Source organism: Giraffa tippelskirchi, chromosome 10, assembly GCF_054371585.1.
Source record: "Giraffa tippelskirchi isolate mGirTip1 chromosome 10, T2T-mGirTip1v1.2.pri, whole genome shotgun sequence".
NCBI lineage: Eukaryota > Metazoa > Chordata > Mammalia > Artiodactyla > Giraffidae > Giraffa > Giraffa tippelskirchi.
Window position 1 is genome coordinate 150,722,224 of NC_137284.1, and position 25,322 is coordinate 150,747,545.

The 25,322-nt window shown below is 38.1% G+C and overlaps 1 protein-coding gene across 14 annotated transcripts in view; it reads right to left on the reverse strand.

The window, feature by feature from the left end:
• Positions 1-25,322, reverse strand: part of TPK1 (thiamin pyrophosphokinase 1) — a 559,100-nt gene that overhangs the window by 228,292 nt on the left and 305,486 nt on the right. The gene's annotated exons all lie outside the window — the stretch shown is intronic.

The following is a 25,322-nucleotide window of genomic DNA, read 5'->3' on the forward strand; positions in this document are numbered from 1 at the left end:
ACAGAAGACAGGCCTTGGGCTCAAAGACAGGCAACAGGACATAGCTTATAACTTTCCTCCTTAATTTTATGAGTTTTTATAGAAAGTTTCTATTTACGGCAGATTTTAAGAGTTTCCATGGGGCTTCCCTGGTAGCTCAGGCAGTAAAGAATCTGCCTGCAGTGCAGGAGACCTGGGTTCAATCCCTGGGTCAGGAAGATCCCCTGGAGAAGGAAACCGCAACCCATTCCAGTATCCTTGCCTGGAAAATCCTATGGACAGAAGAACCTGGCAGGCTGCAGTCCATGGGGCTGCAAAGAGCTGGGCATGACTGAGCGACTTTCACTTTCAAGGGTTTCCATATTTTATCGTGATACAGAAGGTTCCTCTTAAAAATAAATCATAAGCATAACATCGTTAAGTTTACTCTAAAATATCACGTAACTAACAATCTAGATATGTGTGACTGTGAAAACAGAGAAGGTATTACAAAACTGACTGAAACTTGGAAAAATCCTAAGATATCAAATAAGGCAAAAAAGCCCAGCTGCCTCTCTAACTGGGGCTTTTTATTGCTTGCCTTCTCATGCTTTTTCTGTGATATCACCCTAGGATTTGAAGTTGCCAATCATTCCTTGAAATTTTTTTGAATCCATGATCTACTATTTCTGTTGTGACTTCTCTAACATCTAATTTTCCTAGAAATGTCCGTCTTAGCATCAATTCACCCCCTTTATTCTTTTTCTTTTTTTAATAAAAAAAAATCCTTTACCTAATAGTTTCAAATCAAACTTTTTATTTTAAATCCTGGGTGATTTAAGAGTGAGTGCTAAGATGTCGAAGATTCTAATTCCTCACCCTGAACAAATCAAAGTCTTGTTTCTGTCCCCACAAAGCTGTTAAAACCAACCACAAGTCCATAAAAATAAGCAAAGAGCATGGACACCAGCAGTTTCAGAAGAAATAAACTATAGTTGGCCCTCTGGATCCAAAGGTTTCTAATATATGGACCACTCTTAGATCTGTGAAAGTGAAATCCGTGGATGCAGAGGGCCAACTGTATTCCTTTACTGCACCATTTCACATAAGTGACTTCATTGTTTGTGGATTTTGGTATCTCAGGGAATCCTGCCTCTCACAGAAACAAAGAGACAGCTGTATTTTTTAGAGCTACTTCTTCATTTTAGTGCACTTATGAGATCACCTTCCCATTCTGCCAATTTAGCTATACACTTAAAAGAGTATTTCTATTCAGTAATATCTACCTCCTGATATCTAGGTGTTCAATGACAGGTGGGGTGAAAGGATAATGAACTGATCGTATTGGCATGGTCAAGATCCCAGTGAATTTTCTGCTAATCCATGATATATATAAGATAGTTTTCTGGGTCCTACGTTACATCAGAAATAAGACAGAGACCAAGTTGGGGGGGAAAAAAGATATTCTTTTTTTTGCTTCAGCTTCTTCATCTGTAAATTGTATCGCCTTCAACAGAGTTATTAAGCAGTTAATGACAATAATGATATATCGCGCTCATCACAGTACTGGAGCATAGTAAGCATTCAACAAACATTTAGTCCTCTTCCACCACTCCTGTTAGAATGAAAATAAACACTAGAAAACCATTGTGTTCCTGGAAAAGAAAAGTCTAAGGTTCTTAAAAAGTGCAAAACAAAAATAAGAGTTTTTACAAACATATCTAAGAGAGACGTATCATTTTACCAATTAACCAACAACACACATCTCCCTTTAAAGAATGGGACTGAAATTCAAGTTATACCATAAACATAACTTGCAGAACATCATAAAATATTCTGTACATTTCCTAAATATCAAAAACTAAAATTTCAAAGACATCAAAAGCTAAATGGAGAAAGAATCTCATACAAAAGACTCAGCAGAACAAATGAACAGGGAGATGGAAAATACTGATAAATAGAAACAGATGGTAAACTATCAGTAATTACCCTCAGAGTATACAAAACATTTCTCTGTAAACAAAATTAACACATCTATGGGATCTTTTTATATAAAAATTGATTCACTGAAGTAAAATGAAAATAGAAAAGTAGTGGCCAAGGATTGTCAAACAGAGTGACTTGTCAAGTTATCACATTATGTTATTTTGCAAAGATCAGTTGAATTCAACTTTTATACCTATTATGTGGCAGGCTCTAAACAGAACAGAAAGATGAATAACAGAAAGAACTAGCTCTCCAGACTCTCACTTTTGTGGAAAAAGGAGAAACAGAATTGCACATATGCATTGCACTGCAGATGCTGACGAGGGCCATGACAGAAGGAACACAACGCAGTGCGACAGCAGGGAGAGGAGAGATTAATTTCAGTGGACAAATCTGTAACACTGTTGATTATTAACTCTTGTTCAGTTAAAAGTCAGTGTTCCTTTCATAATCCAAAATTGTTTTCCCATGCCTATTATTTCTCATACCCTGATTTAAATTGGTATTTTTAGAGCAGTTTATTAAAAGAGAAACACCTAAGTCATAGGAAGTAAATTTGTACACATTTATTCCTATTTTAAGGGCTTCCCAGGTGGCTCAGTGGTAAAGAATCTGCCTGACAATGCAGGAGACGCTGGTTAGATCCTTGGGTTGGGAAGATCCCCTGGAAAAGAAAATGGCAACCCACTCCAGTATTCTTGCCTGGGAAATCCCATAGACAGAGGAACCTGGTGGGCTACAGTCTGCGGGGTCATGCAAAGAATCAGACACGACTGAGTGACTAAGCAAACAAACAAAATTCCTGCTTTAAATGGCTATGCGAGTTAACTTTCATAAAATCTGTGGACCACTCTTTCATTACCTAGAAGCTGGAATCGGGGTGCAAGCCATCTGAAAATAAAAATAAGTTCCAGTCCCTCCTAAAGCTATTTTATTTTGTTGTAAATAAAGTTTATCAAAAAAGATACTTAACCACTTTTAAATCCAATTAAAGTATTTTCCACATACTTAAATAAAATGGCATTTGGAAAATAAAGTTTCAAGCATGCATTACATAATGTTGGCAGGAATTCATTGACAGCAACTTGAAAACTGAGTAAACAAATATCACTATTAATCAAAGTGACCAACTTAAAAAAAAAATCAGTAAAGAACTAAAAAAAGTAAAGGGCATTCTCAAATAAGATATTTTTGATAAATCATGAGTCAGCCTTAAACATATACTCACCCCATCATCATTTAAATTATTCCAAGCTTTAATGAATAGAAGTTACTGCGTGAGTTATTCTTAATGTAAAATTTTTATTGGCTTATACAGCAAAATTTTTGCAGATTTATCAAATACTACAACTTCAATGGTTGAATAGTTGTTTACTATGCATCAGTCTGATTTGAGCTGAAGACTAACATACATTAAAATCTCTACATCAACTTTATATATTGGTACTACCAATAAGGATATTAACTACATCTTTAACATATTTTTTTTAACCTGGCATAATATACATTACTGTTACTGACAAATACTGAAGAGTTCAACTCACAATCAGAGGCTAATCTGTTATTTCATTAATTTATATTGAATAAAGTTGGACATAAATAATTTGATTTTCTGAAAAGCAGACAATTAAATTGGTTCCAAGTATTAAGATGGAAGAAAAAATAAACTAAAGTGAAAGAACTATGTTTCTGTCTCAGTCGTCTGGAAGGTGCATTTCAGTCCTGGTCTAGGTCAGCTGCTCGTTAGTCTTGTGAATGAGCTACTCCCAAGTGCGCCGATTCCAACACAAAATAAAGAGTATTGTATATATTTTACCAAACTCACAGAATTTTTCAGGAACTGGAGAGATGACAAAGATGAAATGAGAAGGAAGTAACATGGGGAAACGAATTCTCTTACATGCTGTTGATAAAATTATAATTTTGAGAGACAGTTTGGCAGATTTATAAAAATTTAAATGTGCATGACCTTTGATCCAGAAATTCTATGTCTTCTCTATAAAACTTGCCCAAATTCACAAGGACATATAGACAAAGACAGTCACTGTAGTATTATGTGTAATCCTGAAAAAACTGCAAGCAAACTTAAATATCATCAGTTGAATATTGGTCAAATATATCAAGACCCTTGTACAGAACCATATTTTTTTTTTTTAAGTAGCCGATATGTATTTATATGGTACTTCTGCAGAAGACAGGGTTAAGGTAAAGATTTATTTTTTGCATAACTAATTTTCATCAAGGTAACCCCACTCTTGCACTCTCTACCTAAAAGTGGCATTAAATCTTACCCAGATTTGGCAACATGGCTCAATCCATGATGTTATATGCCCTGCCCAGACAGACTGATTCAGAGACAGGGATGGGATCCAATCAAAGGTAATGAATCCTAAGGAGACCTCCCAGGTTCTCTTTTCTGCTGTCGCCATCTGAGAGACTACATGGAAGTCTGACTCTGTGATGGACTATCACATCAGCACAGAGAACAGAGCCCATATACGAAGGCAAAGCTAAGAAACGAGTGCTGTCTGAGTCCCTGTAGGCCTAGCAATAGCCTTTTTGACTGCATGAGCTAATAAATTTCCTTTTTTGGCTCAGGCCAGTTTGAGCTGGGTTCTCTGTCATTCGAAACTAAAGGAGACTTAACTAACCCAAATATTAATTTCTACTTCAAAGACACAGAATCTTCCTATTGGTTGGAGAATACTACCTTATTACATCTCAAGTTGGTATTGGATCAAGGTCTTAAGAGGAAGTACATATTTTTGTAGGTAGCTGGCTTATTATTCGTATATACTCTCACCTGCAAAGCCTCAACTATGATCCAAAACAGTCAGTTCATGGTTAATAAATGGAGGAGTACCATGCTTTCCCTATTGAGAGGTCATTTCATGGGGGAAAACTTTCATTCAAAGCCTTTCATAGAAATCGTGCTTGCTGAAAGAGCAACAATTTACTTCACTCACAGGAGTACCAAAGTGCATAATTAATTGCTGTTTAGATAACTTTTTCATAGTTTTAGATGAAAGGTTTAATTTACAGTATATTTATGTGCAATTATTAAAAGAGCTCACATTATTTGTAATATCCACAAAGAGTGAGTGGAACACTCTTTAAATTTTAGTCAAGTCAGTAACACAGAATTATCCTTATTTCAAATAAAAAGCAAATGGTATTTATACTGAACATCTCCATGCAGAGTGCTGTGCAAGTCCTAATGGTCTGGTTCATGCCATGTAATGAAAATTTTTTATTATCTTTAAGTAAATGCTGCTGTGTAAATTCTATTATCCTTTCTCTCTGCCACCTTCTGCCTCCTCCTCTCCTAGTTATGCACTATGGAGATAAAGTATGACATTTAGTCATCTTTGATGCTATTTATAAAGTCTATAATCAGGTACCTCTTTAACACTTAGTGACACCAAATATCTCATTACTAAGAAATCTTAATAACAGCCAAACATCAAACTGTTTATCCTAAAGTGGCACAGGGAAATTTTTCTCAAAGATGAGTAAAGCTCATAAAGTATAAAAACTACAAAGAGGGAAGTGATGCAAAAAAACAGGGTCTTGTAAATGAAGCCAGCATATGCAGGTCTGTCCAAAGGTGAGTTGTTGGGAATGATTAAGGGTGAGTGCCTTCTCTATCATTAAATTTCTACTAAAGACTGGCCATTCTGTAAGGACAAGACAGCAAATATGCATACTCAATCTACAGGAAATAAGGAAACATAACAGACCTTTGTTGGTATTGGTTAAAATACAGGGTGGCTCAATCTTGCTACCAAGGCTATGCCATACAGCTTGTGGGATCTTAGTTCCCCAACCAGGGATCGAACCCATGCCCTTGGCAGTGAAAGCCCCAGGTCCTAACAACTGTACTGTTAGGGAATTCCCTGTGTCTTTGTTGTGAGGGGTTGTCCAGTACACTGTAAGATACTCAGCAGTGTCTGTGGCCTTACGCACTAGACGCCAGTAGTACCCGGGTTGTGACAACCAAAAATCCATAGACAATGGAAAATATCCCCTAGTCAGCAAAAATCACTCCCAATGCCTGAACTGGAAGACCACTTATAGTTCTTCAGGCTGCCCAGGATCCCATCACATCCAGCTGTAAGGCAGATTGCTCATCACTGTTCTTAAAAATTTCAACTTAAAACAAGACTATCACCCAGAAGCTACATTCAACCTAGGAACCAAATGTCAGGAGAATTAACAAAGCAACTTATGTCCTAGCTCAATTGCTTTCCAATCTATCCCAGATGCAAACTATGCAAACCTACCATCTTATCCTCTCTTTTAGACTCTCTGCTCTCTGAATCTTCAGTAAGACCTCTTCTACCAACTGTACATGTATTAATACCTATGCTATTCTAGGCAATCTTCCAGCAAAAATCCATACCCTCACTATTTGTGCCTCCTATTTGAGACTCCATTACTAAATTATTTGCCACTAGTGATAACAGTCAGGTCCTTCTGACTGTGTGCTGGGTGGCTCGCTTCATCCCCCATATCAGATGAGAAACTACCATCAGAGATATAACCGCAGACAGTGAGCATGAAAAATGACAACTTCTATTAGCTCAGTTCATTCTGTAATGCTGGTAAAGTGGCAGTGACAAAATAATGAGATGTGGCAGATTTCTACGAATGAGCAAAAATAATTAAGCGCCTAGAACTACCGAGAAGAGCTGGAATAAACGAAAACAGTAATGATAGTGGCTGGTTCACCTGGCAAAAGTAAAGGCTTTTAAACAAAAATTGGTGCAAATGTGTTACATAATGGAAGAAGACCCAAGATATGGAGCCATTCTCCCTCCTCTGTCTGTTCATTTAGCACCAGAATTCCCTCCCCTCTCCTTTCTTAATGAATCAGTGGTATTAGATCTCAGAACTTAATACCAAGACATATTTCAATTGAGAGATTTATTTCTGCATCAATAGTGAAAATGAGTCAAAATCAGTTATTTGTCATACAAATAAGAAATACATGTATCTTATTTTGTAGAGACAGAATACCTTGTCAGTTCATACCTGTACTTTTCCAAGTACATATGACATCTTTAGAAAAATACTGTAACACAATTTACTACATGAGAGTTTCAAGCAAACAAACTGATTCTTTTAAACAAAAATCATTAACTCTACGTGGTAATAATAGAATAATTTCATCAATTGGGCTTTAATACAAAATAACTAGAAACTGAGAAGTGTGTGCATATTTTTACTACCAACTAACAAGAATTTCATATATGTTAATTTCATAATTAACTATGCTCCTTTTCTAACTGAGCACAGTCAAGCTAATTCTTCTTCTTAGTTAGGGAAGGAAAAAAAGTGTGTGGGGGAGGACTGTTTGATGGCTATGAGTAAGAATAGAGGGGGAAGAATTAGGGATAGTATTTCTAGAAATAGATGAAAAGAAGAAGAATCATTGGGCTCCTGTTAAAAGCAAGAGATAATTACCCAACAATTCATTTTGGGCCTCCTTTAGGCCAAGAGTTATAACCAGGTGGAACAAAGGACAATTAAAGAGCTTCAAGGGGCTGAATAAATACCTTACTACGCCATTTCTTAGTTTTTAAGTTTTATCTGAGAACATTCTTAGAGATAAATTAGTCTTACTCTTTAAAACATGACTTATCAGGGCATGAAAAAGCTCATTTTTTAAATAATTAAAAGAAGGCCAGTTGCTTTGGAGTTTAGGCAGATAAGGGAATAGCTTTAAGAGATAAAACTGAGAGGCAGTCAAGGACCATATTAAGCGAGTCATGTGCTGAACAGAGTTCAAGTATAAAAGGAAGGCACGATGGGTTTTCAGTTCTAGAGTGCTCTATTCTGACTTAAGTGTTAAAGAGCTTTCTTCCTTTTAAGTTGAGGACAGATTAGAAGGAGACAAGAGTGGAAGTAATGACTTTAGGAGACCAGAGTTGACCAGCAGAGATAGTCGCTTAGATGAGATTTGCAGCACTTAAAGCAGAGACACTTGGGTATATTTCAAGATATATCTGGCAGTTGGAAGCAACTGGACTGGCTGAGAGACCTGGATGTGGAGGGTAATGCAAAAGGAATCAGAGATGACTCAACTTCCTGGCTTAAGCAACTGACAAACATGTTTACAACTTTTTAGTATTCCCTATACCGTCGTTTTGTCCAATGTTTGACCATATTCCATAAAATATTTTTTGCTATTCTTGGCCTTGTAGCATCGTTCACAGTTTTACTGTTCCATTGATAGTATACCCTACAGACTTGCCTACAATCTCCTTTACAATGAGACATGTAAAGTTTTAAATTTTTTTTATTTTATTTTTAATTGGAGGATAATTACTTTACAATATTGTGATCGTTTCTGCCATGGATCAACATGAAGCGGCCATAGGTATACGTATGTTCCCTCCCTCTTGAACCTCTTTCCCATCTCCCTCCCATCCTACCTTCCGGGTTGTAACAGAGCACCAGCTTTGGGTTCCCTGCATCATGAGACATGTCAAGTTTTGAATAGCTCTTCTCCCACAGTTCTCTACATTGTATTTGCCGAAAGGTGTGTCTGTACAGTGGAAATACTTTTTAACACTAATCATAGTTAAAAATTGAGAGCATTATCAAAAAAGTTTAATAAAAATTGAAAACACAAAGTTTGTAGGAGAGACATGTTATTAATAAGTGTTCACAACAGTTTTATTGTTTGGCTTCAGTTTGTTTGGGCTTCCTTGTTTGTTTTCGTTGCTCCTAAATCAAAGGAAACATGAAACCAAACTATTAGAAAGGACCTGAGATAACTGGTTATGTAAAATAACTTCTGGGGAAGAAGCGGCAATTTGAAAGCGCAGAAGCAATTGCTATGGCAAACACCAAACGAAAAACCTAAAACAGATCAGTTTCTCCTGTTCATTTTTTTTTTTTTCCCAGAGACTTGTATCAACATTACAAGAAATGTTATTTTTAGAAAATTCTTAAAAGGAAAACAGAGGCACAGAGATGGTAAATAAGCACAAGAAAAAGTGTTAAACTTCACTGGTTATTAGAGAAACTCAAAAACCACAAGATAACACTGCATCCTCATGAAATGGCTGAAATAAAATATAGTAATTTTGTATCAAATATTGGCAAGGAAACAGACAAACTGGATCATTTATACACTGCCATGGACAGAGGAGCCTGGCGGGCTACAGTCCATGGGGTCACAAGAGAGCAGCAGCAGCAGCAACTAAATAACAACAAATTGGTGCTTTACTCTGACACAATTAACCTTCAGTTCAGTTCAGTCACTCAGTCGTGTCCGACTCTTTGCGACCCCATGAACCGCAGCATGTCAGGCCTCCCTGTCCATCACTAACTCCCTAAGTCCACCCAAACCCACGTCCATCAAGTCGGTGATGCCATCCAGCCATCTCATCCTCTGTCGTCCCCTTCTCCTCCCGCCCTCAATCTTTCCCAGTGTCAGGGTCTTTTCCAATGAGTCAGCTCTTCACATCAGGTGGCCAAAGTATTGGAGTTTCAGCTTCAACATCATTCCTTCCAATGAACACCCAGGACTGATCTCCTTTAGGATGGACGGGTTGGATCTCCTTGCAGTCCAAGGGACTCTCAAGAGTCTTCTCCAACACCACAGTTCAAAAGCATCAATTCTTTGGCGCTCAGCTTTCTTTATAGTCCAACTCTCACATCCATACATGACCACTGGAAAAACCATAGCTTTGACTAGACGGACCTTTTTTGGCAAAGTAATGTCTCTGCTTTTTAATATGCTGTCTAATTTGGTCATAACTTTCCTTCCAAGAAGTAAGCGTCTTTTAATTTCATCGCTGCAGTCACCATCTGCAGTGATTTTGGAGCCCAGAAAAATAAAGTCAACCACTGTTTCCACTGTTTCCCCATCTATCTGCCATGAAGTGATGGGGCCGGATGCCATGATCTTAGTTTTCTGAATGTTGAGCTTGAAGCCAACTTTTTCACTCTCCACTAATTAACCTTACAACAACTCAAAAGGCTTGTATTTTATTTCTTATTTCACAGACAAGGAAATAAGCTCAAAGTCACAAAGTTATTTGTCCCAAGTTACGTAAATTCTCTTGTGGGCCTCAGTGAGAACTTGAATTTAGAAAATAAGATTTTTCACTTGTGTGCTGTGGAGTTAGAACTAGAATTACTATAACACTGGGGCCAGAATTAGAACCCAGGTTCTCCTGATAATGGAGCACACACTATTTCTGTTACACCAGAAGGCCTCCACTGTGCAGCTAAGTTGGTGCAGTAAGGCAAAGTGACATATAAAGGATGAAGCCACACAAGCTTAAAGCAAAAAGAACCTCAAGTATCAACTTCCCCAGGAATAACAATGCACACACTTTTCCAATGCAGTAAAATACATGGTAAGAGCCACACAGATATTCATACCTACTGATCCACTAACCCATTCACACACCTAGCTTAATGTCCTACTAAAAGAAAATGAACAACAGGCTGAAGAAACTCCTGAGAGGCCTTTTAAACAACAGTGTCACCTGTGCTGATCTTAGCATCCTGGAGGAGACACACTGTGCCTTCCATGCCATTAGGGTCCAATCAGGAGACACCATGCAGTGACTCAAACAGAGAAAGAAACAGGTGAGAGCAATGTGAATGCCGGAAAATTAATAACAGGGGCAGGAGTAACGGGGCTGGGAGTGCTGAAGACAGAATACAGAAGAGCAGATCTAGGAAGCAGACAACACTAGCGAGGGGGCAACGGTGGGAAACCCTCCCTCGGAAGCGCCGGGGGTGGGGTGGGGGTGGCGGGCAAGAGACACCACACTCAGCGAGGTGATGGCCTTGGGGTTCGCTGTGAAGCCACCTGAAACGGTCCAGGAGGACACTGGAATCAGGAAGAGAAGCCCCTTCATCCAGCCATACCTCTCCCATGCCCTCTGCGGACACAGCTGAACATCACACTCGCTGCAAAGGAGAAATGCTTACATGGCCAGGCTCCACGACCACAGAACAGATCATGAAGCATGGATTCGGAGCTTGGAGGCAGTAAATTAATAATTTCTCCAAAAAAATAAAAAAAGAAAGAAAGTAGGGTTGGCCAAAAAGTTCGTTTGGGTTTTGCCATAGACAGTATGGAAAACTCAAACAAACTTTTTGGCCAACCCAATAGGTATTGTTCTTTCCCCCTCTGACAGTGAATGTTTCTTTATTCAGCTGGACAGCTCCCAGCCGCTTCTGGATCCCGAAATGGCTAAAGTTTCCTCTTAAGTGTTACTCTCTTCTAGCCATCCCAAAGCCCCAAGCCCCAAGCCACAGACAGGTGTTCCGTAAGTGCTTGTCGACCTTAACTGAAATACACCATAGCTGACACGTCTTTTGAAAGGCTTAGGCTAATTCTAGATTTTAAAAATACTTTTTTTAATCTTAACTCACAAGGGTACTGTGCAGCACTAAGTTTATTAGGCATTTTCCTGCAGGGATATGGATTGAAATTCTAGCCTGAAATATAGAACAAAGTAAATTCAGTTATAAAATGCACTTTTGTACTTGTATACATCAAAAGGCTATTTCTCCACCTGTGTATCCTCTTCCAGCAAAGGGTTGAAATAATTCATATGAAGTATACCAAGAAAGAAAAATATCCCTGGCATGTTTAATCCTAAATTTTCACTTCCAAAAAAACTGACTATAGACCTCCTCAATGTATAAAACAGAAACTGAGAACAATTTAAAATATATCAAAGAATAAAGAATAAGATAACACCCCTGTGACCTCCATCTAGAATTGCCAATTACCATCATTCACTGTTTTGTATTTAAAAAAATAAAAATAAAAAAACTACAGAGGTTTACATTCACTAGAGCGCTCTTTGAAGACTCAATCTGTTCCCACCCCCCTAACCAGCGGTACACATTATTCTAGACATAGAGCTTACCTTTAGAGTCTTGGAGTTTGCTTGTTTTTTTTCCCCAACTTTTATATAGCAATATGCATCAATGAGAAATACCTGACAGTGTGTATACTGTGTGACATTTTTTATTTTGAGGGGAAAAAAAAAAAAAACAAAAAACGGGTGTTCCGAAGCTTGCTTTCCTCACTCAACCTTGAATTTTTGATGGCTTTCCATCTGGAAATACAAATCTAGTTCACTAGATTCATTTAATTCCTGTCATTTAATTCCTGTACAGAGTTAATGAGTGTGTCAAAAATATTTATCTGATCTCCTAAGACAGACAGGTAGGTGGTTTGCATGTTTTTAATTTTTAAAAATGCCACAGTTATCATTTAATGCTTCCTTGCATACATATGAAAACTTTTCTCAATGGTATATACCTAAATAGATAATCACTGGGTCACAGAATACAGACATTATTAATTTAGTACATTGTAATGAATTGCTATCCACATTGTACCGATTTATACAACTGATACAATCATACCGATTTTTAAGCAGCAAACTGAAGCCACATACCAGCCTCTTGGTATTCAAGGAGGGCACACAGGACTTGAGTGCAGTACTGTGGTAGGAGCCGGGTGAACCAGCACCCCAGGAGCACCAGCGGAAGTGAAAGGCGCTGTCAGCTACTCTGGATCAGGAAATCGCAGCTGGAAGTACATCCTGGATGGGGACTGGCCACTCTTTTCCTTCCCTCTCCTACCGTCTCCTGCAATAAGTTCTTGGCGATTCAACTCTTCAACTCCCACCCCACTGTCCTTCCACAGGACTGGAACGCAGGATCCTTCTAGACTCTGGATTCTCTTTCCAAACAATGTATCTTAGTTCTCTTGATAGGAGGCACTGATATCATTAGGGCTCTGCCATTAACCTATACCCTCCAGTATATTTTATTCACTCATTCATTCATTCAAAGGCACAGACTGAATGAGCACCAATGGCAGCAAGAAACACAGCAAAACCCACACGTGATTCCAGCCCTCAAAGACGCCACAGTCTAGAACCACACTGTTCAGTATGGTGACCAGTGGCCACGTGATGTACTGAGCATCTAAGAAGCAGTTTGTCTCCACTGAGATGTGCTGTCAGTGCAAGAAACACCGGATTTTGAAGACTGAATACAAAAAGAATATACAATTTATTATTAACAATTTTCACATTGGTTCTGTGTTGAAATGATAACACTCTGAATATATTGGATTAAATAAGACAGTATTACAATTAGCTTTTGCTATTTCTTTTTACTTTTTTCAGTGATTACAACAAGATTTAAATTTACATTTGTGACTCCCATGATACGGGAATATGGTACCCAAAACAAAATCTACCTTACGTGCTGTATATATGAAACTGTTATCCCCAGAGGAAGAATGCTGAAGAGTATTTTACAATCTTGTGGGGTTTTTTTGGTTCAATTTGGCTCTTTTGTACAACTGCTTTTGCACAGGTCTTGACTGATATCTACATGATAACAGTAAGATTTTCATATTACAGTGATTTTTTAAATTTATTTTATTTTTAATTGGAGGATCATTACAATACTGTGATGGGTTCTGCCATATATTACAGGGAATTTTAAAATCTATAATATTACAGCTTTTCTCTACTCTGGAGCCTACAGGTGACATGTAATTGTTTTTAACTATGAAATGAAAGAGATGCAATATTAGAATTTTGATCCACTTATCAAGGGAATGATATAGTATGTTACACAAAGACAAGAATTCCTTTTATTAATTCTATCCTATCTCAAACACCAAGGATCACTGAGAAGCACTTTTACTCATGAGTAAAAATAAGAACAAGAAAAAAAGTCAATGGAAATAAACGAAGAGCAAAAAGAACAGATTTGCTGTTGGATGATAGCTTTTAACAGGACCTAAAAAAGAATTAATTTCAACAGCTGGAAATTCCTCTCAGCTCATGTTTAAAGAAATGTTGCTGCTGCTGTTTGCAAACAGCATGAACAGAGAGCAGCTTGCAAGCATGAAGGATAAAAATAAATATTTCATTATGCAAAATGTTTCATTATTGTGTTTGTAAATTTGAAACAATTATAAGTACTGCATGGCGGCGCATGCTGTTAGTTATTTTCACCGACTGGCAGGTAGTGTTTTGTTTTGCTTCCTTTTTTGGGCTGCAGTGCATTTGAAAGGAACTTTTGGTACTTGGTGATAGAAACTAAAATAACTATCTCCTTTCCTATCAAAGTACAGAACCATGAATGTCCCCCCACCCCCATATCTTTGATCCTTGGAACATAAAAAGCAACACTAAGTAGAATTCAATAATAAAAGGAAACCAGTGCCTCCGGGATGGGGGATGGGACAGGCAAATAAAAGTTACTCCCATTCTTTTCAAAAGATGTATTCAAGCTTGTTTTAATAATTCTTAAGATATACCACCTCATAAATGCACAAAGAAGTACAATATAGCTGGGAGAAATGAACTCAGATGAAACTATTGATCCCTACAATATTCTTAATAAATGCAGTACCATGGTGTGCTCTCAAAACAATCCTCTCAGTCCAGCAATGCCCTGCTTGTTCACAGTTAACCCATCTCGGAAACCCAACCACAGCCAGTGAAATCCAGTCCTCAAGGAAAATAACTAACGATCAGGAGCAAAATCACCTAGCAATGAAAGGGAGAATGCAAAGAGCCAAGCAGCCAAACCCTAAATAGTACTCTGAAGAAGGCTTCCATCAGCCGACTAGCTTTGCTGAAAGATTTAAATAAAAAAAGATGACCTGTTTTAAGACATCAGGGTAAAGAAGTCTCTGTCCTTTCTTTATCCCAAGACAACAGTAGAAATGGAAATTCCATCTTAGATAAAACTACACAAAAATCTATAACCCAATCACAATGTATGTGAAAAGACTGCCAAGGGCAGTGAAAGTCAAGTAGGGGTATAGAAAGGTGCTGAGAGGAGGTCTTCGGCTAAAGGTTCGGATACAAAATCAGTGAAAGAAACACTCTGTCGCTGAGACAAGGTAGAGAAGGCAGACGAGACTGAACTGTGAACAGTCTCCTAGCTTCTGCTGGCATGGCAGCAACACAAAAAGGTTAAACACTCTCAACTATACAATTCTGTGTCATAAAGTGCTTTACTGTGAACAAGGAAGAATTCCTGCTATTGGGACTTCCCTGGTGGTCCAGTGGTTAAAACTCTCTGCTTCCAATTCAGGAGACGTGGGTTCGATCCCTGGTCAGGGAACTAAGATTCCACATGCTGCGGGATATGGCCAAAAAAAAAAAAAAATCTCATGAAGCAGATATCATGTTGCTCATGCAAAGGAAAAAAAGGGGGAGGGGGTTATAAGATCTGGGGAAATGCTCTTTCCTGACCTACGTATGTGCTCAATCGCTTCAGTTGCGTCCAACTCTTTGCAAGCCCATGGACCATAGACCACCAGGCTCCTCTGTCTATGGGATTGTCTAGGCAAGAGTACTGGAGTGGGTTGCCTACATTTCAGAGTAGACCAAAAAAAAAAAAAATAGCAAAAGAACTGCTACCCTTGCTCTCCCAGCCCCCACATAAACCACTTTCAAATCAGGGGTTGGGAGTGGGGTAGGGGCAGGGCTTGATTCATTCAAAGATTAATAAAAAGAAACTAGCAGAGGATGTAGAAGAGACCAAGAAGTTATAGGAGAGAGAGGCAAAGAGAGGAGGAAAGGAAGGATGAAGAAAGGGAGTAGGCAGTGACTGCAAAAACAGATGAGGAAAACTCACCAGAAAATATGCTGTTGCCAAGCAAATGAAAATCATGACAAGAAACACCACTACAACTGAAAGAACTTAAGGAAAGAGTGAAAATATCCAAAGACTTGATACAGAGCTTTAGAAAGATATGACAAAATCACAGAACAAGACAAAAGGAAGAGTTTGTCAAAAATTAAGTCTAAATAAAAAGTTGAAGTAGCATGAACATGTAAGACAAGATGGAGACATGAACAAAAAGAAACAGAAATTAATAATGAATTAGAAAAGACTGAAAAGAAAAAGAAATGAAAGACTCCTTTTTAAAAAAAAAAATTCATATGTTCAACTGCTTTCCCAAAAAGAATACAAGACAAATTAAAACTAAGTTTTCCAAACTAGAGGAAGATGCCAACCTGTAGACTGAGAGGGCACAGACATGGCTGGGAAAGACAATACAGGATGGTAATACTGAGTCAAGTCCAGTGAATATCGCTGGTACTTAACAAGTCTAGAAGAATTCTTTGGTGGGGATTGGGAAAGCGAGGAGCCTCAGACTTCCCTACAGAAAACATTCAACATACTTGAAATGATCTTTACAAGTGTTAGTCACTCAGTCGTGTCCGACTCTTTGTGACCCCACAGACTGTAGCCCTCCAGGCTCCTCTGTCCATGGGATTCTCCAGGCAAGAATACTGGAATGGGTTGCTATTTCCTTCTGCAAGTTGTCTTCCCAACCCCAGGATCAAATCTGGGTCTCCTGCCTTACAGGCAGATTCTTTACCGGCTGAGCCACCAGGGAAGCCCTGATCGCTTCAAGATCCCTAGTAAATCGAAGGACATCCAGTCAAACTGCTGTTTAAGTTTAAAGAAATAAATAGCTATCTTCAAATATTTTGAAACCCATCAAGTTTCATTCCTATAGAGCTTCTTGAAGGAAAAAAAAATCTATTTCAGGAAAAATCTCAGGTTACAAAAAATACACAGAAACACTGGCCCGCTGTCACCTTAAAAAGCCTTTGCTGCCCCCTCTGCCTGAAGAACCCCTACCACTCCCCTCTCCCCACCTCATACACCAAGCTCCTTCTTTCCTGCCATCAATGCTTAGCTCAAGCATTAGATTTTCCTTAAAATCTTTTCTGATACCACATATCCAGACTAGTTTCCCTTTTCCTTCTTTAATAAATTACCCAACCATATGCTGCAAATGACATACCTGAAATAAATTCACTTTAAAAGACTGAAAGTGCACAACAGCATACTTTGGAAGTGAAAGGAAAGGAAAGCAGGTGGTCATGTATCAGCAGTGGAAGAGTCCATCCCCTCATCTCAATCCAAGAAAATAAAGGACATGGAAAAATAAACAACTACTAAGGTAAAATGAAGCAAAGTATATCAAACACTCTAATCAGAAAACAGACCTTTTCCAGGGTCCATAGAAATTGACAAAAACTAACTGTATATCCAAACCACAAAGAAAATGCCATGAAAATCCCGAATAAGAAAAATAGGACAAATAACATTGTATGATCATAATCCAATAAAAATATGAATTAATTATAAAATAGAAAAAACAAAAACCTGAGAGCTGAAAATTTTTTAGTCCTTAAATCAAAAGAAGTGAGGTGGGAGATGCTTATAGTCAAATGATCCTAATTATTGGGGGGGAGGAAAAAAAAACATGAAAAATCTTTATACACGAATGTGAATATTAAAAATGGATCAAAAGATATGGTGATGAACAAATGAATGTAATGTTTATTTCTAGTTAAGAACTACTAAACCATACCTAAAATCATTTTTAGCAGCAAACTTTCAGGGTTCAAAAAACTGACTTTGCTCTAGGCAACATAGTTAAGATATTGCAGAACTGAGATTCAAATCCCATGTCATCTGGAGCCATATTCACTGTGCTTTGTTCCCCTACGTAAATTTTTCATACGGTCAATTAGTATAGTTCACTGAGACCCAAGATACAATTAACAGAAAGAAATAGCAGTGTTATAAATACCATCAGGAAATGGGTGGGGGAGAAACCACTACTATTTAGAGTATGACACAATGCTTTATTTTCACTAAGAATCTGTTTTGCTTATTTAAAAAGGTCTTTGAAACTAGATTTTAACATAATCACTCAGGTACCTAAAATTAAAAGAGTAAAACAAAGAGGATGTGACTTTGCAAAAAAACCCCATAGAATTGTTTCATGAATTCTTCCAAGAATACTGTCTTCACAAATATAAGGAATTTTTTTTTATTGTACAATGTCTACGTAACTACATTGTAAGCGACTGCCTTCCAACTTAAATCTTTCTGAACAGTCGCTATTCTTTGCCCCAACTACCTGTCTCTCGACTGACGGACCTGGTGTATGGCAAGCAGTGCGAGCTTGAACTGGGTAACACATTTGTTTTCCTTTTGCCTGGTTCTCTGTTCAGCTTTTCTTATCATTTCCTCCTCTTCCCCTTCTTCTTACAAATGACACATTTTCCAGTGGAAGAAAATTTAAAGCTTGCTTGCTCATTGAAAAGGTTGCTCCTTTAAAATCATTTTTAAAGAGGTTTATCTAATCTCAGAACCTTCTCCTTTCCTGACTTTTGGGTAAGCAGAATTGGAGATGGAGGGTGGGGAGGACCTCTAAGCACTCATACGCCTTAGGAGCACCCGTCCATCCTTCAGAGGAACAGCGTGATAACCATGACAGCTTCAGTGAGAAGATGCTAACTGCCTCTCCCTCTTGGTTCTGCTTTAAGAAGCTAAAGGCATGTGTACTGGTTCAATGATTAGAAGCAAATAAACAGGGAGAAGGAAAATAGTCTTCAAAAACGACATAGGAATGTGTATTATAAAAAAACCCAAAAGGTCAGTTAAAACAGTCCAGGTATACATCATATTCAAGAGTTTCCCAGGTGGCGCTAGTGGTAAAGAGCTTGCCTGCCAAGGCAGGTAGATGTAAGAGACCCAGGTTCAATCCCTGGGTCAGGAAGACCCCCTGAAGGAAATGGCAACCCACGCCAGTATTCTCACCTGGAGAATCCCATGGACAGAGAAGCCTGGTGGGCTGCAGCCTATAGGGTCGCACAGAGTCGGACACGACTGAAGCAACTTAGCCTGCATAGGCACAATCAACAGATATATGTGAAGTATACACTAATGTCCAACATTGTTTTGAAAACTCCCTGTCCCTGGAAGATACCTATCTAGTTTAGAAACACATATCCATAAGAAAACTGGAAAATAATACAAGAAAAATACAAAGACTCCATTTCATAGGACCAACTAGTCACGTATGTAAATTTTTTAAATAGGAAAGACCAGTACAGACCTGGAGTCATCAAGAAGCACTTGACACAACAGGAAGTAAATAAGCTGGCCTTTGATGCTAAGGCAAATTATAGATCAAAGGACAGAGAGGACAGATTTACAAACCAAGTAAAGAATGTACATCAAGGCAGAGAGGCAAGAATGAGCATGGCCCAGCACACATGAGGGGTACTCAGGAAAGCTGCCTAAAAGGTATATGTGTGTAAATTAAAAAATGATGAGGTTATGACAGGATCACCTTACGGAAGAAAGTACACATCAGAACAAAGAATTTAAGTGGGAAGGAATAAACACTATAGATACTACAAAGGGCTTTGGTGAAAGTTAGGAGGGGCAGTCCAATAGATGAACTGCCATGGAAAATAAAATGCAATTAGAGAAAATAGCTTAAGATCATATAATGATCAGTGAAGTCAGATAGCAGCAGTGGACATACAGGGCTAAAGGTGAATTAAGGAGACATTTAAAGAAAGACAAACATCCTTCGAGTTGGAAGACCTAAGAGCAAGCAGAGAAGGAAGAAGAGGAAGTGAAAAGGATTCAGTGTTTCTATGCAGAAAAACAGAGTGAAAGATCGGAGGCGTATTTGATCACAACATCTAACATACATAAAAAATCCATCTGCTTTCACATCTTTCCTAGGCATCTGGCTTAACTCGTGCATGCCAAATGAGGCCCTCCAGCATTTTTTTTAATAGAAGTCTATCATGCTAGTATTAAGTACAAACACATAAAACAAACTAAGACTACAAATAAAGTTTAAAAATAATTTTCTTTCTTCTGGATGAAAATGACATGAGATCTGGCATTTGCTTTATAATAACCAGGCAGGGAGGCATACAGATGAAGCAACGCTGGCTTTGAGTTAGTAATTGTGGAAGATGGATCATGTGTACATGGGGGCTCACTAGACTATTCTACCCACTTAAAAACAGACCCCATCACTTTTCTCTATTCACATGAATCTAACCATTCACTGAGAGTTCCCTTCTAAGGGAAATAATCGTAAAATCTGACAATGTAATTTGTACATAATTTTGAATAAAAGGCAACACATTATAACTATCACTAAACATAACTGTAAACAATATATACTAAAAAAAAAAAAAAAATCCGTAAACCCCACCTCTTCAACACTGCCCTTCTACATACCACTGTACTTCAGTTAAGTCAAGGTAAAAAAGAAATTTATTCAAATATTTTTTTAATTAATATCAACAAGACTCATGCACAGTATAAAATGTGCTTTAAGAAGTCGAAGGCATATTGAATGGCTCAATGATTAGAAGCAAATAAAAAGGGAGGAAGGAAAACCATTCTCAAAAAAGGACTGTTCATACTGTATACTGCATGCACGCTAAGCCGTTTCAGTCATGTCAAACTCTTTGCAATCCTATGGACTGTAGCCTGCTGGGCTCCTCTGTCCATGGGATTCTCCAGGCAAGAAATATTGGAGTGGGATGCCATTTCCTCCTCCAGGGGATTGTCCCAGGTACTTTAGGTCAAATACATTTAGGAAGGTTTACACCTTGGGTAGCTACAGTTATACCTCTAAATATCAACTGATATATTTTCTCTTTTGTCATTATACCCTAGTAAAAATATATAATTGAGCCCATGAACATTAAGTATTAATTCTCAATCTTAAACTTTAGTTCAGATTCTTAATTGTTCTTAATAAAATGTAAATGGTTGACTGATACCTTGAGACAATCTGAAATGCAACAAATCCTTAAAGCACCTGCTTTCACAGAATTGTTTGGGTATGTATAACAGGTTTGTGTAAACTCTTAGGGATGTAACCATTGCTGAAAATTTAAACAATGTAAAATCCAAAGATTCCAAAGCCTGAAAAACCTTGTAACACATTAAAAAGAACAATATAACTGTACCAAAACTTACAGGCTCACTCTTTTCCCTAGCAAGCTTTGGTAAATAGCTAACAAGTGGTTTTATGGGATCAAATATTCTATTGAAGGAGAATATTTTCCAAAAAGAAAAAAACTGAACCACTAGGTTCTATTATACTTTTTAATCATTAACTTTTCATATGACAAGAGGTATCACCAATGATTTATTAAGACGTTTTATTTCCAGAAGATACATGTAAATCAAGGACTGAATCCCAGCCCTGAGACCTGCGTGTGATGCTGAGTAAGTGTGACTTGCTATATGACCTTGAGCAAATCATTCAAGCTCTTCGTGTCTCAATTCCGTCATCTATTAGATGAGGCTAATAAGAGTATCAACTTCTGGGTTAAGATTTAAATGATTCAATCTATGGAAAGATCTCAGGAGAGTGCCTGGCACTTAAATACTTTAAAAAAATGTTAATTACTACTATCACCCCCATCATCACCATCAAATATTTGAATTGCTACTGCCTTGACACACACAAATGCAAACTTGGGTTCTTCTCAATTATTTCCTTGGTAAATAATAATCCAATCAGTCCATCCTAAAGGAAATCAGTCCTGAATATTCATTGGAAGGACTGATGCTGAAGCTGAAACTCCAATACTTTGGCCACCTGAGGCGAAGAACTGACTCCTTGGTAAAGACCCTGATGCTGGGAAAGATTAGAAGGTGGGAGGAAAAGGGGACGACAGAGGATGAGATGGTTGGATGGCATCACCGACTCAAAGGACATGAGTTTGAGTAAACTCCGGGAGCTGGTGATGGACAGGGAGGCCTGGTGTGCTGCAGTCCAGGGACACGACTGAGCGACTGAACTGAATGGCAAGTCTGGAATTTTGGATGGATCAGTACAATCTTCCTTGGTCTTAATCAGCGGAAGCCATCAAGCAGCAAAGCTAAAAGGGGTTCTGAAAATATCTAAGACCAAGAAAGTAGGTAATTGTGTACACACATAACTGCTATGGAAATTTTCAACAATCACATTTAACAACCTAAATACCACTGATAAATGATTGAAAAAAGACAATGTGGTATATATACACAATGGGATATTACTCAGCTATAAGGAAAGAATGAAATCATGACAACTGTGACAATAAGGATGGACCCTGAGGACTGGACATGGAAAAACAGACTGCTTCCAAACAGGAAAAGGAGTACGACAAGGCTGTATATTGTCACCCTGCTTATTTAACTTCTATGCAGAGTACATCATGAGAAACGTTGGGCTGGATGAAGCACAAGCTGGAATCAAGATTGCCGGGAGAAATATCAATAACCTCAGATACACAGATGACATCACCCTTATGGCAGAAAGCGAAGAAGAATTAAAGAGCCTCTTGATGAAAGTGAAAGAGATGAGTGAAAAAGTTGGCTTAAAGCTCAACATTCAGAAAACTAAGATCATGGCATCCAGTCCCATCACTTCATGGCAAATAGACAGGTAAACAGTGGAAACAGTGTCAGACTATTTTGGGGGGCTCCAAAATCACTGCAGATGGTGATTGCAGCCATGAAATTAAAAGACACTTACTCCTTGGAAGAAAAGTTATGACCAAATTAGACAGCATATTAAAATGCAGAGACATTGCTTTGCCAACAAAGGTCCGTCTAGTCAAGGCTATGGTTTTTCCAGCAGTCATGTATGGATGTGAGAGCTGGACTATAAGGAAAGCTGAGTGCCAAAGAATTGATGCTTTTGAACTGTAGTGTTGGAGAAGACTCTTGAGAGTCCCTTGGACTGCAAGGAGATCCAACCAGTCCATCCTAAAGGAAATCAATCCTGAATATTCATTGGAAGGACTGATGTTGAAGCTGAAACTCCAATACTTTGGCCACCTGATGCGAAGAGCTGACTCACTGGAGAAGACCCTGATGCTGGGAAAGATTGAAAGGGGGAGAAGAAGGGGACGACAGAGGATGAGATGGTTGGATGGCATCACCGACTCAATAGATGTGAGTTTGAGTCAACTCTGGGAGTTGGTGATGGACAGGGAGGCCTGGCGTGCTGCAGTCCATGGGCTCGCAAAGAGTTGGACACGACTGAGTGACTGAACTGAGGACATAACACTAAGTGGAGTAAGTCAGAGAAAGCCAAATACAGTGTGATCTCACATGTATGTGGAATCTAAAATACAAACGAAAAGGTGAGCTCATGAGTACAGACAACAGACTGGTGGTAGCTTGAGTGGGGGTGGGGGGGATGAAAAGGATGAGAAGAGTCAACAGATACAGATATGAACAATAAAATAAGTCATGGGATATAACATACAGCATGGTGACTACAGTTAATAATACTGGATTACATATTGGAAGTAGCTAAGAGAACAGGTCTTGAAAGTTCTCATCACAAGAAAAAAATTTCTAACTATGTATGGTGATGAATGTTAACTGGACTTTTGTGGTGATCATTTTGCAATATATACAAATACTGAATCACTACGCTACACCTAAAAGAAATTGTATGTCAATTATACCTCAATTTAAAAAAATTCTATTTAAGCTTTTGTGAGTAAATAACTCTGAAGGAGTATTTTTTCTGTAACTTTAAAGAAACAGTACTTATCGTCATCACTCACTACCCTTCAGCCACAAACAGGCTCCCTTGTATTTCTCAAAGCACCAGCCTTCTCTTCTCAGGGCCTTTGCATCTGCTGTTCCCTCAGCCAGGAATGCTTTGCCACCAGGTTTTCCATGATGAGACTGCCACTCAAATGTGGTTTCTTCAGAGGTACTCCCTGACCACTACACCTTCTGGTTTGCTTTGACTGGACCACTACCATGTATTTTCCTCCAGTTCTTGTATTTTTGCACGTACTGTCTTCCTCACACCACCCCAACAAACTGCATGCTACTTGACAGCAGAAATCATATGTTATCTCTACTGTATCCCCAAAGTAGAAAAGGAAAATTGGTTGGTAGAGAGCAGACATTGAACTAAATGTTTACTAAATAAATATTTCATTTTAAACTTTTGAAGTTTATGGCTTAAGGTTTTCAAGACACATGTGTTAAAGGATGGCCTACATACTAAACCATTAGGGTTGTCTGTCTACCCATGGAGCTATTATTAAAAATATCTTTGAAATTCAAAATTTATCAAATACCCAACTTCTGTCCTTAAAGAGATTAGGACCAATTGCCTTTCCGTATCTGTAAGCTACATTTAGAACCAGAAGTTATTAATAACCTACTTTTCAAAAAAAATTCTTTATGAGTCAGTTTAGCACAGTAACAGAAAAAAACATGGGGAAAGAAAACCAGTGCAAAGTGAAAAATACAGAAAAGCAGAGGCTGGGCAGTAGTTCTGCAAATGCCATGCTTAACAGACCAAAAAAAAACCCAAAAAACTACTTCCCACTTATGCTGCAGAACAGAACAGTAGGGCACTGGTTAAACTAACTATGATACGTCAATAAACAATTTTCAAAGAATATGTTGCAACATGAAAAATAATCACAAAATATTTTTAAAGCAAACTCAACTGTATCTTTAGCATAAATACTATTTTAGTAAACATAATCTCACACATACACACACACACACACACACAATTAAAAAGAAATAGTCCAAGGGGTTAGGAGTTAACAGGGGATATTTTTGGATGATATAATTACAAACATTACTATTACATTATCATTTCCTCTTGGTGCTCTTTTCTTTTCTTCTATTTTTTTTCCCAAATCATTAGACTGAACTGCAGCTGCAATCTTGATAGAAATATTGGGGCCTATAAGGTGAGTTGCCTTTTTGTTTTTGTTTGCAGTTTTTGTTGGGCTTTTTGTTCTTAAGGAAAAACTAATGGAGTACTGAATCCAGTCAAAGAAATAACCTAATTATAGTCCTGAAGCAGAACCAGGACAATAAGCCGTGGTGAACATCATTACTTGGATCAGGGATACACTACTTGAAACTCTGAAGATGCTGAAAGTAGGATCGCTATACTGTTCTCTAGAATAACAATTCTAATAATGGTTTCCACTTATCAAGTAATTACAACCTTCCAGCTTTAGATATTATCTCATTTTATCCTCACAGTAAGTCAATGAGGTAGTTTTATTGTTTCTATTTATAAAACAAGAAAATAAAGGAACCCAATTGTAGACAACTGGCAGAAACAGACGCATGCACACAGATACATCCCTCATTCCACTCATCAGATTCTCAGAGGGGATGCTAACCAGTGCCCTACTGCCCTGCTGCTCCCTAAATGTCTGAAACATCTCACTATAAAAACTCGATCATTCAACTCTTTTTCTAAACTTTTCTTGCTGGTTTTTAAATAATTTTATACATTTTTTTTCAGTCATAAACTCAAATTTTATGCCAACCTACACACCAGTGTTGTCTAGAAACCCCACTTAGAGGGGGACAATGGTCACTAAATCTTTGTTATTATAGCACTTAAAAGGACTGCTATAAAGTTTTGTGATCCCAGAATAATATTTTTGTTCAAGTGACTAAAAATCATACATTACGACATTCACTGTTAACATGCAAATCACACA